This window comes from Arabidopsis lyrata (genome assembly GCF_000004255.2).
Source record: "Arabidopsis lyrata subsp. lyrata unplaced genomic scaffold ARALYscaffold_5, whole genome shotgun sequence".
Classification (NCBI taxonomy): Eukaryota; Viridiplantae; Streptophyta; class Magnoliopsida; order Brassicales; family Brassicaceae; genus Arabidopsis; species Arabidopsis lyrata.
Window position 1 is genome coordinate 9,626,844 of NW_003302551.1, and position 10,078 is coordinate 9,636,921.

The 10,078-nt window shown below is 35.0% G+C and overlaps 2 long non-coding RNA genes across 15 annotated transcripts; both read left to right on the forward strand.

Annotated features, from left to right (window-relative positions):
* The first annotated feature begins 1,640 nt into the window (after nt 1-1,640).
* Nucleotides 1,641-5,609, forward strand: LOC110228364. 8 transcript variants are annotated; one of them, XR_002331926.1, is made up of 10 exons: nt 1,641-2,019; nt 2,125-2,750; nt 2,830-3,491; nt 3,738-3,858; nt 3,941-4,078; nt 4,160-4,468; nt 4,766-4,812; nt 4,900-5,001; nt 5,135-5,170; nt 5,504-5,609. It is a non-coding gene; the product is annotated as an uncharacterized LOC110228364 (long non-coding RNA). The 8 variants fall into 8 exon arrangements; XR_002331925.1 differs by lacking the exons at nt 5,135-5,170; nt 5,504-5,609 and having other exon boundaries at nt 2,830-3,246; nt 3,396-3,491; nt 4,900-5,093; XR_002331924.1 differs by lacking the exons at nt 5,135-5,170; nt 5,504-5,609 and having other exon boundaries at nt 2,830-2,921; nt 3,175-3,491; nt 4,900-5,093.
* Nucleotides 5,610-5,697: 88 nt separating this feature from the next.
* On the forward strand, nt 5,698-9,752 carry LOC9313326. Of its 7 annotated transcripts, XR_002331917.1 has the most exons (14): nt 5,698-6,335; nt 6,421-6,471; nt 6,550-6,611; nt 6,785-6,956; nt 7,203-7,323; nt 7,406-7,543; nt 7,625-7,933; nt 8,231-8,277; nt 8,365-8,544; nt 8,623-8,748; nt 8,882-9,097; nt 9,203-9,261; nt 9,334-9,384; nt 9,551-9,752. It is a non-coding gene; the product is annotated as an uncharacterized LOC9313326 (long non-coding RNA). The 7 variants fall into 7 exon arrangements; XR_002331922.1 differs by lacking the exon at nt 9,203-9,261 and having other exon boundaries at nt 8,882-9,158; XR_002331916.1 differs by having other exon boundaries at nt 9,334-9,752.
* The last annotated feature ends 326 nt before the right edge of the window (nt 9,753-10,078 follow it).

Consider the following 10,078-nt stretch of genomic DNA (forward strand, 5'->3'; position numbering starts at 1 on the left):
ATAAATTCATCTATAGTCATTGTAATTTTATGGTCTAATTTATTTTTGAAATTTTTGTTTCAAACTATTAAAATTTCAATTCCAAACTACAAAATTTATAAATTTATTTCTTTCAAAAATTTTAAGAAATGAAACATATCTCTTTATAAATTAATATCACTATAAATTAATAAAATATCATGGTCCCAACAATATTAGTTTATAGAGGTTTCACTGTAATTCTATTATAAAGCTACTAATTCTAAAATAAAAAGATTACTTTTTCCTTAAAATTAAAAAAGATTTATGAAATTGTATAATATGATAATTAAAGAAAATTTATAATCAATTATTAATCATAGAAGAAAAAGATTCTAAATACTCACCTCTATATTAATCAAATAGATAGATAGACAAATTAAAAATATATGGCGAGAGAGGCAATTGAAGAATTATGAACGTTGATGGACATAAAATAGAGTTGTTGTCGAAGAAACTCGACCCGATGTCAGAGGAGATAAAAAAGGTGGAGAAATAAGAGCAATTGGGGAAAGGGAGGAAGATGCGGTAACGGTGGTGCTGGTGTTGATGACGGTGGTTCAAGCTTGGTAAGGGTGGCGGTAAATATTGATGAAGGTGGTGGGTCATAATTAGCGAGATTTAGTATTGATGGTGATGATGATTGTGATAGTTGTGAGATTCAGTTGTGGTGGTGGTCGATCTGGTGAGTTGGAGTAGTGAGACTCGGTGGTGATGCTCGACGAAGGAGAGAAATAGCGATATGGAAAAAGAAAAAAATATGGTGGTGAAGAAATCAAACGAGAGGGAAAGAAAGAAAAAGAAAGAGGAGATCGAGTAAAAATCAAAGAAATCTAACGAGAGAAAAATAGAGATTTGAGACTTCTCGCCAGCAAGAGGAAAGAAAAAAGAGACAACGAAGAACCCATGAGTAATATGGGCCAAAAATTGACAAAAGCCATATAGCAAATAGACATTGTTTAGTTAATATTATTTTCTTAAATTTTTTTTAGTCTTAGATTATTTAGTGCATATTCCCTAATTCCTTATGAATTTATCTTTTTGTTTTGAAGATTTTTCATATTATCAAGTAAAGTTACATGATGTGGATATAGACTGTCTCATTTTGTCACAATTTTGTTTCTATCTTACCCACATTGAAATTAGAAAGTGTTCTACACTATTCCGATGGATGTAGATAAATTATTAAAATTCAATAATACACGTATGAACATTTATTAAATATCATACTGTAACATAACATATAATATCATACTGTAACATTTATTAAATATTATACTGTAAATATCATATTTTATTTTGCACATTATGCATAATTAATCTATAATTAAAATACTATATTTTCTAAAATTAAAAACATATTTTTATATAATTTTAGTTAAGCTTTCAAAAATAAAAATTAAAAAAGATAATTTCGACTGGTAATCCGTACAACGCACGGATCCTAGTAAAATAATAGAATGACATCTGTCCTTTAAATAAACCAAACCAATTTTAACGGTTTTAGTTTTGATGGACTCGGTATACTGTGAACCAAAAGAATCAGTTTAGAAATTGGTTTGGTAAATGGTTTAATTGAAGAAATACTCTTCAATGGTCAAATCAAAACACAATCGAAATTCACAAAATCGCGTAAGCCTTGGACACCAAGAGTCTATTTAAATTCACAAAATTATCAGTTTGACATCGAAATTTGACCGTTGGGCTCTGAGAGGCTCTACAAAATTCTAACATCTCCATCTCCGACGAAGAAATTGAGAAGCCGTCGAAAAGTTAGATCGTGGAGCCACCGTTGTCGCCGATCTCAGCGAAGGGGAAAGAAACGAAGTCGTTGGAGAAAGATCTAGTGGAGTAGGAGGCGTTGTTGGAGAAAACAGACGATTTTCTGAAGGAGAAAGGATGATATCCTGAGGAAGAAGAAGATGAAGAATGAGAAAGTCTCGACCGTGTTTGCCGGAGATGCTAGATTGGTGGAGGAGCCGAATTACAAAGAATTCCACGGTAACAATACTCGTGATTCTTCTCTACATAGTCGGAGGTTATTGAGATTTAATTAATTTTTTAGAGAGAATTTTGGAATTTGTATAACTGAGAATTGAGTTTTAGGTCAATTCGCGGAGAGTGAAATTGCCGATTTTCAAAGAGAATAACATCAATCGAAGATGCAATTGATTCAAACATCGAGGATTTGAAGTAAAACCCTGAAAGTGGAAGCTTTTGTTTCTCTGATTCTGGAAAGTTTCCAGTATCCATCCTCTTGATTAAATTCGTATCCGTGCTTGTTAATGGACGCTAATTATATATCTTTTTTTGTTTCTTATTAGGGGCTTCTAAGAAGATTCTTGGATATAGTTATGGTGATGCTTCTTAAATCCGAAAGAGAAGCAGACGGTCTCTTTGGAAAGTTGTGCGGTAGTGTCTCCCTAATCAGGTTTCTTTTCTGGATTGTTGTCTTAGTAGGAACAAGCTGGCCACAATTCTTGAAGAGGAAGAAGCGAGATGGAGAATGAACACCAGTGAGACAATATTTTCATTGGTCAATGGAGAAACATTATAACGGAGAACAGCCGTTGCAGCATAATCTTGAACCTCTTTAGTTTGTATGATTTTGATGATGACATGTAAATTCTAGCTTTACATGATGCATGATAAGCTGAAAGGATACTCAAGCCAATCATAAGGATGTTATATGTAGAGTAGAGACACTATCAACATAATCAGTAGATTTAAATGTCTGTTATATTCACTTTTTAGTTTTACATAAATTGTGGATACTCTTTCACTGCCAACTATTAATACGTCTTTGTCCAGGTTATGATGGAACATCAATACCCAAGCTGAGGGTTCGCAGTACATGAAAATTCATGGCGTCTGAAACTCATGACCCTTTTCTCATTCGCCAGGTAAGTCTAGCTTTTCTGTAGAGTTTTTCTCCCTTTGGTTATTCAATACTTGGTTGAATAGCTTATTACTACTGAATATTTATTTGGTTGCAACATGAGCTGAAATTCATTTGACAACAAGGAGTATTTTGTCATGAGTCAGTTGGTTCACGCATTCAAATAAGTTCCTTGAATCCTATTTACTGAATTAGTTTGTGTTCCTTTCACCTTTATCACGTCTCTGCAATTGTTCATTATTGTTTCTTTTTAACAGGTTTTCTTTATACCTGATCGCTCAATACTTCTTTATGCTGTGTCTTGGAGTTGCCCGAATTAATATCCTTTTGTAATGTTTCCTTTTCTGAGTATACCTGATTGATCAATACTTCTTAATTGGCTTTTATTTTCTCATTTTCTCACAACCATTTTTAGTCTGGTGTGTAAGTGGTTTGGCTACTTCTTTCTTAAGGATTATGTCATTGATTTTGTTAGCAGGCTCCGTATTTTTTCTACCAACTTTAGGAGGATCCAGAAACAACAGTACTCTCGTTGATGCAGCACAATGAAAAATTCGTTGAAGGGAAGACCAAGGTACCGCAATTACTTGAGTTGCTTTTGGTATCTATCAGTGCCAGTGATTTACTTTAATTATGGGAGAAGAATCGAAGAAAATTTCCTCAAATCACTTTTTCAGGTTCTGAACCAGAATCTATGACATTCACTAACTTAAAACAACAATTTTTCATCAACACTTTTTCAGCATCTTCTAAGGATCTTACTTACCATATGAAAACAGTAAGTCTTTGAGCATAATAATCTCCTCTTCTTTGGTTATAGGTTGTGAAAATCGATGGGCGTGTGGTTTCTGACGGAAAAGTTGGCCGGGTAACAAGAACACTGCAAAACGCTTACAAGAAAGACAGAGGATTCTGGTGTGCCATTCTAGTTTCTCCAATGTGTAAGCTAATAACCAATTTTTTGATTACAGTCTTAGGAGATTATACCGAAATTCAAATATATTGTTATGTATGAATATGCAGATATTTGAGAAGGTGCAGCCCCATCCCGTGGTGATTAATCTGTTAACTAGAGTCGAAGAAATCAGACCGAAATGGAAAATAGTTCCTACAAAAGACGTGATTGACGCTGCTTTCAAGGACCTCGTCTAGCGAGAAGAGGTCTGTATAGTGTATATGGAGTATAACAACCTCTCACCATCTAAAATTGTTATAGAAATATTTTGGTGTATTTAAATGCAGGTAAGGGACAACAAGCTGATATATCAAGACAAGCCTAGGCTTAAAACAGCACTTGAGATATTTAGGACAAGCAAGAACCTCGAAGATAGTCTCCACGAGTTTCATTACTTATATATTATTTTTGATCCCATGATATGAGTTTCCTGACAAAATTACTTGACTAAGACAACATGTGATCGGATTGTGTAGATAACAATACCTTTCTTTGTATTACACGGAGAAGCAGATATAGTGACGGATCCAGAGATAAGCAAAGCCCAGTACGAGAAAGCTAGCACGTTTTGGTTTCTTTCTTTTAATGGTCCTCAGGTTTCGTCTCTTTTTTTTATAACTATATTACGTACTTGATTTAGGTTGTAGAATTGCAGTTTTACATTTTCTTCACTGATGCGTGTGAGACTGTTTTGTGTGTCAAACATCTCAAACTTTGCTATCTAACTTTTCCGTTATTTCCAGCGATAACCTTGTTTGAGTTTTGGTATTATATGGGGCAACTCTTGCACTGTCTTGAGAAACTTTCTTGATTCATGGGTGTTTTCTTTCTACTATTTTATTCCTTTTTGCATTGTTACCTTTATTGACTTGTTGAAATTACTTCTTATGCAGATACAGGGGATATCACGTTTTGGTCTCTCTTTTTTAATGGTCCTCAGGTTTTGCCTCTTTTATTTTTTCTACCAATATTACTTACTTGGTTTAGGTTGTAGAGTTTCTCAAAGTGAGAAACGCTTGTATACTAGGCTTTGGCTCCTAAATTGCAACATGTGGCTTTCTTCTGTTGATCACTCCCAATGAAATGCATTTTTTCTACGAAGAGCAGCTGCATCGAATGGAAGGAACATGTACTCTTTGAAGCTATCCTATGTCAAATATTCGACATGATTAAACCAGAGTCAAGAGTTCTTTCAAATCATAATATCTGTGCCTCTCTGTTTCTCTAGAAAAATTTAACATTGGTTTTGTTTTTTTTTTCAGGTATGGACAACAGGAACTATGGGAGAACTAAGCCCGGTATGTACAGTCTCTTGTATCTTACGGGCCATATCCTTTCAGCATTTTGTTTTTAGTTTCACGTGCTCCTTTTTCATCTTGAACCCTAAAATCATAGATGTCCAATTGATTGTTAGATCTGTGTTGAAATTTTGATAATTCCCTGTCACGATTGAAAATTATAACTGAGCCTAGTCTTGAATATTGGTACACGTATCTCCCCTTCTCTTTTGTCTTTCATGACTTCTCTTCAGTCACTCTAAATGTATAACTGAGCCAAAACTTGTGGCATATGCGGCCTTCTTGATGAAACAATAATGTCTACTTGTTGATTGATTAAAACCACATTTACAGGTTCAAGTGCATATATAGACCTGGCTGGAAATGGGGTGATCACTCTCAATGAACATGTACTCTTTGAAGATATCCTATGTTAAGTATTCGACATGACTAAACTAGAGGCAAGAGTTCTTTCAAATCATAACATGGTCTTTTCAAATCAGAATTTATTTTTTATATTACTGAGAGTATTTTCTGTTTGTTTTAGATCGTAGAGGAGTCAAGAGGGTTTCCCATTCATTTCACTTTTTCTTAAGCAGCACGTGAAGCTCTTTTGTTGGTATTTACATGATTGCATCGTGACATTTAAAAGATAAGTTGCTCATTTTATCTTTACGTAACTTCAATGTTCTCTTAAGAGAGAAGCATTGTGAGGAGAAGGAGTCAAAGATATTGTTCGTTATTTATTTTCCAATATTTGGTTCTTGATAGTTGATTTCATTAGTTACTTTTATTTACTTGTGTATATGATTTCTTACCTATATGATTTGACTCCATTATACTTTTTTTTTACTTCTGAATTGGGATTGATTTCGTCTCCTTTATATTTGTGAGTTACTCCTTGTTGCAAGCACTGTTTGAAACGAATCAACTATTGGATCAAGACTATAGATAAGAACCTAATTATGTAGCTGCAGAGGTTTATTAAGTTGGTTTTTCATTTGTTTCTAAGTCTATGCTTACAACTGTCTTTCTTGATGTCATAGTGCATAGACATGCTCGAAGTTGTTACATTTTGTGGTGCTCGAAATAGAGATTTGATTAGATATAGTTATGAGCTTTTGCACGGGATAAGAAGTGGAAGATTACTGAGATCAAGTCATGATTAGAAGAAGCTGATGACTTGGTATTCACAATCAACTTGCTTAATGTTTATACCTTTCTGTTCTAGTTTTAAAACTCAATATATGCTTCTGTGTTTTGTTTTGTAGATCTGGAAAATGGATCTTGAGGCTAGAAGTTTGCAGCCGAGTGCTAAAGTTGTATGTCTTTCTAAACTAAAAGCGCGTATATTGATGGAATTCAAACGAGCGTAAATTGATCTGAACCAATTAAAAAAGGAATTCAAACGAGTCTCGTCCGTGGCGAATTGATGGAATCCAGAATGGCGGATCTGCGTGCAGTAAGCTCCTAAATCCTAAATAGAAACTTTTGCTTTCTCATTATCTTAGTTGTCTTAATTGACTCGCATCAGTTAAGCTTATGTGTCCTGAGGGACCCTTCTTTATTTGTCATCTTTGCACAAACTTTTAGATGGCAGAGGCGTTGCGATTGACATTATTGTCCTCGTTCCAGGTATCTGCTGATAAAAGAGGTAGATTGGCAATGTCAGTGAAGAGGCTTGACCAATCAAGCAACAGAGTCAGGGAGAGTAGAAGACTAATGCTGGAGACAAGCTGAGGTTGGCATCTCAGTTTCCCAAGATCTGAGTCAGCAACGCCAAACACTTCTTCATGTGCAGACCAAGGTACCGCAATTACTTGAGTTGCTTTTGGTATCTATCAGTGCCAGTGATTTACTTTAATTATGGGAGAAGAGTCGAAGAAAATTTCCTCAAATCACTTTTTCAGGTTCTGAACCAGAATCTATGACATTCACTAACTTAAAACAACAATTTTTCATCAACACTTTTTCAGCATCTTCTAAGGATCTTACTTACCATATGAAAACAGTAAGTCTTTGAGCATAATAATCTCCTCTTCTTTGGTTATAGGTTGTGAAAATCGATGGGCGTGTGGTTTCTGACGGAAAAGTTGGCCGGGTAACAAGAACACTGCAAAACGCTTACAAGAAAGACAGAGGATTCTGGTGTGCCATTCTAGTTTCTCCAATGTGTAAGCTAATAACCAATTTTTTGATTACAGTCTTAGGAGATTATACCGAAATTCAAATATATTGTTATGTATGAATATGCAGATATTTGAGAAGGTGCAGCCCCATCCCGTGGTGATTAATCTGTTAACTAGAGTCGAAGAAATCAGACCGAAATGGAAAATAGTTCCTACAAAAGACGTGATTGACGCTGCTTTCAAGGACCTCGTCTAGCGAGAAGAGGTCTGTATAGTGTATATGGAGTATAACAACCTCTCACCATCTAAAATTGTTATAGAAATATTTTGGTGTATTTAAATGCAGGTAAGGGACAACAAGCTGATATATCAAGACAAGCCTAGGCTTAAAACAGCACTTGAGATATTCAGGACAAGCAAGAACCTCGAAGATAGTCTCCACGAGTTTCATTACTTATATATTATTTTTGATCCCATGATATGAGTTTCCTGACAAAATTACTTGACTAAGACAACATGTGATCGGATTGTGTAGATAACAATACCTTTCTTTGTATTACACGGAGAAGCAGATATAGTGACGGATCCAGAGATAAGCAAAGCCCAGTACGAGAAAGCTAGCACGTTTTGGTCTCTTTCTTTTAATGGTCCTCAGGTTTCGTCTCTTTTTTTTATAACTATATTACGTACTTGATTTAGGTTGTAGAATTGCAGTTTTACATTTTCTTCACTGATGCGTGTGAGACTGTTTTGTGTGTCAAACATCTCAAACTTTGCTATCTAACTTTTCCGTTATTTCCAGCGATAACCTTGTTTGAGTTTTGGTATTATATGGGGCAACTCTTGCACTGTCTTGAGAAACTTTCTTGATTCATGGGTGTTTTCTTTCTACTATTTTATTCCTTTTTGCATTGTTACCTTTATTGACTTGTTGAAATTACTTCTTATGCAGATACAGGGGATATCACGTTTTGGTCTCTCTTTTTTAATGGTCCTCAGGTTTTGCCTCTTTTATTTTTTCTACCAATATTACTTACTTGGTTTAGGTTGTAGAGTTTCTCAAAGTGAGAAACGCTTGTATACTAGGCTTTGGCTCCTAAATTGCAACATGTGGCTTTCTTCTGTTGATCACTCCCAATGAAATGCATTTTTTCTACGAAGAGCAGCTGCATCGAATGGAAGGAACATGTACTCTTTGAAGCTATCCTATGTCAAATATTCGACATGATTAAACCAGAGTCAAGAGTTCTTTCAAATCATAACATGGTCTTTTCATATCCCTGGCTGTTATGTTTTTATTTTTTTCCTTATTCGAAACATAAATTTGTTGAATGACTCTTTCAGAAGGACAACTGCATCTCACTACACGATCTGCATGCATCTAAACTTTCTGGAAATGTTTTAAATATACTCTTCAACCGTAACAAATTCATGGCGCCTGAAACTCATGACCCTTTTCTCATTCGCCAGGTAAGTCTAGCTTTTTTATAGAGTTTTCCTCCCTTTGGATATTCAATACTTGGTTTAATAGCTGTTGGAACTTTTTACTACTGAATATTTATTTGGTTGCTACATGAGCTGAAATTCATTTGACAACATGCAGGAGTACTTTGACTTGAGTCACTTGGTTAACGCATTCAAATAAGCTCCTTAAACCCTTTTTACTGAATTAGTATGTGTTTCTTTCACCTTTATTAAGTCTCTGATGTTCATTGTTATTTCTTTTAACAGGTTTTCTATACGTGATTGATCAATACTTGTTTATGTATACGAGGAATCCGGGAACGTGTATCTTCGTCATGACGTGATTATACCCGAGGTTCCATTGTACACAACACGGCTTGATTGTCCTCTCCAAGCGACTTCTTTTTTTCCTGTGGGTGAGATTATCATTTTTCTCAAGTTTTGCTTTTGGTGTTGGCAGGTTACTTTGTAGCTCTTGGATCAATGGACTCCTCGATAGATATATGGGATCTTGACCTTGTATGTAATTGTATACTGTATTTTGATGATGCTTACCTTTTTCTTTATCAAGTTGATTATTTAATGCTTCAGTTGAATGGTGTGCTGCTACCTTGTGTACAACTGGGACGAATAGCCGGACAGGTGTGACAACCAACTTTTGAAAATTTCAGCTTGAAGAAATGTGGATAAAGCTTCAGCTCTAATACAAAGCACGCCCAATAAATATCCTTTGATTTATATCTTTTGCTTGATGATGGTTGTGTCTATCCGCTCTTTATTTGTTTTGACAGTTTCTTTGGAAATATAGGTTCAGCTAAGGGCTTAAACATTCTGGAGATGGAGGTAGACAGACTAAATACTGACCAGAGTGTTCTCCATTATAATGTAAGCTACCACCAATATGATATTTTGTTAAGATTTTACATGACACGATTAGCAGTCGCCATTTTTGTGGTAATGTTTTTTTCTGCAAGTTCGTGTGAGGTTTAACACAGAATCATTTCATATTGGAGGTTAGACCTGAGTCTAATTGTGGTATATATGGCCTTCTTGATGAAACAATAATGTCTACCTCAGATTTTGGATTCACTAACCATTAATTCATGAACATAGAATACCCGTATTGAAACTAAGATATACGTTCAGGTAGTGATCTGTTTTTCAGTTTCATTTGTACAAAACGACACAGCATGTTTTTGTTGTAGATTGTTGAGTTTTGCATCGGAGAGAGGAAATCATTATTAGTCCTCTTAGGGTATGGATTTTGGCGTTTCTAGGGTATTAATCATTTCCAAGGATTAAATTCTTCTGAGATAAGTACTTATTCATTCGTCAG